This window comes from Triticum dicoccoides, chromosome 2B (genome assembly GCF_002162155.2).
Source record: "Triticum dicoccoides isolate Atlit2015 ecotype Zavitan chromosome 2B, WEW_v2.0, whole genome shotgun sequence".
Taxonomy (NCBI): Eukaryota; Viridiplantae; Streptophyta; class Magnoliopsida; order Poales; family Poaceae; genus Triticum; species Triticum dicoccoides.
Genome location: NC_041383.1, coordinates 220840540 through 220845413, shown reverse-complemented (window position 1 = coordinate 220845413; position 4874 = coordinate 220840540). Strand labels below are relative to the sequence as shown.

Genomic DNA, 4874 nt, shown 5'->3' with positions numbered 1-4874 from the left:
AACACCCCGTTGATGTTGATGACAGAGGCATGGTAGATAGATCATCTGTCGTTGATGTTGTATTGACACCTATTACAGACATTGAACTTCAGTAGATGGAGAAGAACTAGAAAAATCCTAGTTTCTAATTTGAACTTCTAGGGTCTTTTTAGAAATGGGGGAATTTTTTTAACAGAAACTTTTTAACTGCTATGTTGTTTTATTTTGAAGTTCTTGGTTTTATTTCTTAGAAATGGGAAAAAAATCCAAGGTCTTTATACACATCGGACTACTCGATTATTTTAATTTGAACTTCTTTTTTCAAATGAGATGCTTCGAGTTTTTTGCATGTGAGCTTTTGATTATTGAGATTTCAACTTACGTGTTTTTAGAACTTGAACTCCCGCATGGAAATATTTTTTATTATATATTTTTATGTGTTCTCATTCTTTCGACAATGAAACTTTTGTGGACTTTGTCTCCTGTAACCCTATGATTTTTTTATGAATCCTCGAGTATTTGTTGTTTTTGTTTGAACCCTTGTTTGTATCTAAGTTGTTTCCTTCATCTAAAATGAACGACAATCAGTCATTTTTAACCAGAAAAAAATGCACTCTCAAAAGAAATGTGCCGCATGATTGCGTGAGAGTATTACTGAACTTTCTCAACGTATACGTACATTTTTTTACAGATGTTCATATCCATTCGGACACATGGAAGATAAAAAAAAGGAATTGTTGGAGTTGTTGGGCTGCTCCGGGATCCGATGTGGCAGACAAGCATGAACTCTGTCGACCAAACTTGCTCTTCCCCGAGGCGGCATTCCAGAAGCTTGTTTGCGTTGTTGCTTATATAAACAAACGACGGTAGATTGTTATCCATTTGTGCAGTGGTGACCCATATCCACCGTACACCATTTTTTTAATTCTTAGTACTACGCCATATCCTCGCCATGTCTCTCCATTTTCTTCGTTGTCTTCTGCTTCACTGAACAAAAACAATTGCAGTAACAACAATTAGCTTAGCAGCGGCCCAAAGGTCAACATGGCATAGATGTGCAGGCCACTGAGCTTCACTGGGACGACGAGATTAGGGGACGCCTCTGCTCTCGCGAGGTTAACACTAGAGCCAGCAGCCGCTGCTCTACATCCTCCTCGCCCTCTCTCTCTCTCCCCGGATGTTAAGTATGGACGGAGAAGATCAGACGATCCCAGCCTAGGAGACTGCAACAACAAGGGGAAGAGAGCTCTCGCGGGCGCTGAGATAGGGACGGGACGGACCAGCCAGGAGGTCTGCGGCGGCTGTGCTGTCGCTGCCATGGCCAAGCACACGCTCACCTCCACGCACATGGCCAATCAATTTCATTCTGTGTACACAAGCTTTTTCTGTCCTGACGTGGGCTGTCTACAACCACGAGATGAGGAGCAAAAGAAGCATAAGCGATAGCAGAACTCACTAGTAGACGGCCTCGTCGGAGTCGGGCTGCCAATTTGGGACACCACCGTGCACCTGCACTCTCTCCGCGCCTCCTCTCCCTACCCAGTCTCGCCCTCTTGCGACTATCCCAGTTGTAGGTGGTAGATAGATGGGGCGGTTTGGCAAGCTGCAGTTCGAGGCCTCTTCCAGCTGCAGGTCGAGGCCTCCTCCAGCTACAGGTAGCGCCTAATCCCCACCAGCGGCACTGCACACGAGTCCCCCATGTGCGCACATGGGCTGGTAGTCGCCGACGAGTGGCTCAGGGCGGCGGCGAGTCAACTGGCCGCGACCGCAATTCGGTGTGGGTCGCGGGGAGGCGGGGTAGAAGGCGGACCTGCAGGACCGCACATGGAGCTGAACGACGTTGTGGCTGCTAGAGGGCGCGCTGGAGTGGGACTACCGAGGTTGGGCGGCCGGGAGCACGCGACGATGAGCAGGGGAAGGAAGTGGAGATAGGGGCGCCGAGCATGGGCCGCGTGGGCGTCGAGGAATGTTGCGGCTGACGTTGGGGCGCGTGGGAACTCCCTTCCTCTATCTGGATCAGGCGAGTGGAAAGGGATCCATGCTCCTGGAGGCACGAGGCATTGAGATCCAATCGCGTAGCCGGGATCCGACAACGGCTGGAGGCAGGAGCTCGCAGGGTTGCGCCGACAGGATGAGGTGGCGCGGGGGCGTGGCCGCCGGCGGTGGCTCCGATGGCCGGCAGCGCGCGGAGGTGGGTGTCGCGGCTCCGGCGACCAGCAGAGGGTGGAGCGCTGGGGTCGGGGAGGCCGGCAACAGGAGGGGTCCTTAGGGTAGGGGAAGGCAGCGGGAGGCGCGTTGGGCCGGGGGGTGGCGGTGGTGGGAGGCGCGCTGTGGCCCAGGGGCCGGCGACGGGAGGTGCGCCGGAGCTAGGTGGCCGGCGGCGGGAGGTGGTCGGGCAGGGGTGCTGCGGGAACGAGCGGCATCTGGCGTGCGCTGGGCTGCCTCTGACTTGCTATAAGCAAGTTAGAGAATCTGAGCCGGGGAGGTTGGGGAAGGGGGCGGGAAGGTCGTGGCATGGGGAATGGGCCGGTCGGAGGGATTTGATGGGCAAGCCAGGTTTTACTTGTTTGCCTCTCGGGAGTTCGGGAATGTTTCACCGGGCCCTATATAGCGCTGTTCGAAAAGTGCGGGTTTTTGCATGGCGTTTGGCGAAGAGCTCTATTCCAACAGGAGAGGTACGGAAGCATCGCAGCATGACTGACTCGGCGGAGTGTTCGATCTGCCACGCAGCAGTAGATACTTGGCGCCATTCTCTTTTCGACTGCCGCATGGCTCGGTGTGTCTGGGCCCTCACTGAAGAGGATTTGCTGGAAACAATCATCTCAAACAGGGAGACGGATGCTAAGTTATGGATGTTATGGCTTGTTGATACTTTACCATCCGCGGACCTAGCACAAGTGCTGGTCACCATGTGGGCTATCTGGTGGGCAAGACGCCGGGCTACACACGACAACCAATTCTAGAGTCCACTAAGTACCCACATTTTCATCAAGAAGTTTTTAGCAGAACTCGAGATGCTACCAGACAGGAATTCAGGGCCAAAGGACCTGCATGTAATGCCCAGGGACCTGCATGTAAACAGCAGGGACCTGCATGCAACAAAAGGAGGCCACGTAGTGTGTAATCGGTCCAACTGGCTCCCGCCCGAACATCATGACGCCAAAATAAATGTGGATGCCGGGTTCTCCAAGATCGGGGATAGGGCGGCCTCAGCAGTGGTATGTAGGGACAAGCGAGGCAAGTTCCTAGGAGCATCGGCAGTCATCTATGAAGGTCGATCCGACCCTACCATCCTCGAGGCACAAGCATGCAGTGAGGCTCTCTCACTTGCCGCAGATCTGCATATCCAATCTCTTTGTGTTGCATCAGACTGTCTGGAAGTGGTGACGAACATACAAGTTGAAGTGCCTTGCAATTATCACTCTATTTTGCAAGATATAAAATATCAAAGGCGACAATTTCAGGAGGTAGAGTTTATACATGAAAATAGGAAGCATAATGGAGAAGCCCATGCCTTGGCTAAGGCAGCGGCTTCCCTAAGTCCCGGGCGCCACGTGTGGCTTAGCATTTTGCCCGAAATTATCTGTATCCCTATGGTTTTGAACTTATAATAAAGGATACAGTTGCTCAAAAAAAATAACTATTTTGATCCCAGAATCAGAATAGTGCTATATATATATATATATATATAGGGCTGGACTATTCTGTTACCGGTAACAGAATATTATTCTGTTACCCTTGCCCCCTATAAGGCGCGACGCGTCCGCGACAGACTCAGCCCCAAATCCGACCTGCTTCCTACCGCCGGAGGCAGCCGTCGCGGGCGAGCGAGCGACGGCGGCAGCCGGAGCGAGGGAGCCCGCGGCGCGTGACCCGCCGACAGCGAGTTTGCATCATCGGCACCCAATCCATAGCCGTCACTCCCACCAGGCGCGCCGTCATCTAGCCATGCCGCCGGCCCGACCGCCGCCACCATCGGTCGCCTCGCCCGGCGCCGGAGCATCCCCGCGCACCTCCCCACCGTCGGGCGGCGGAGCATCCCCTCGTGCTTCCCCGCCGCCGGGCGCCAGATCCTCCCCGCACGCCTCCCTCCGTCTGGTGCAGGAGCCTCTCCGCTCGCCTACCCGCCGCCTGGTGCAGGAGCTTCCCCGCGTGCCTTCCCGCCGCCGTGCGCCGGAGATTCGCCTGGGCCGTGATCCACGCCTCCTGCCTCCGCCCCTCGACGGACCTCGTTGACATAGCTCCACCACAAGCATGGTCGTCTCCCAAAAAACAATGGCTCCACCTCCCAACTTCTTGCCAATACGCCGCCAACGAAACGAAGATGGAGTCACATGCAACAAGATGCAGGTGATGAATTCTTCCCACACACATTACTAGCAACACCAAAGTTTTTAAGATCTGGGTTTGAATGAAGATAGGTACCATGTTTCTGTCAATTTATCAGTTCATTAGTTTATCTGTGCTGCTATGCTCTGCCTGCATGTTACACTATTGGGTTCATGAGTACAAAATTGTGTGGTGCATCTGTGCTGCATCAGTACATAGCAAATGCTTGCATCAGTTTGTTTGCACCCCTGCCACTTGATGCACGGATTAGGATGTCGAGGTTGCTGTCAGTGCATCTAATATGCTATCTTCAGTTCAGGTTAAAAAAAACTTAAAAAACACATGCGTCAGTCCAAGTAGAGAGTGACAAAAAGGTTCAGCTACCACTGAAAAAGTTGTATGTTTGCTATCTCTAAAGAGTACAAGTCATGTAGTTGCGTCAGTTCGAACGATTAACAAAAACGGTTACCGAAAATTAAAATATATAATTGCTACACAGTAAGTTCAGTGATGCATAGGCTGGCAGTGCTTGTAATGTAGATGCATTGATGCGCGGATTAGGATGT

At 52.4% G+C, this 4874-nt stretch overlaps 1 pseudogene; it reads right to left on the bottom strand.

Moving 5' to 3' along the window:
• Positions 1-616: 616 nt before the first annotated feature.
• On the bottom strand, positions 617-2890 carry LOC119360803 (annotated as a pseudogene).
• Positions 2891-4874: the final 1984 nt, after the last annotated feature.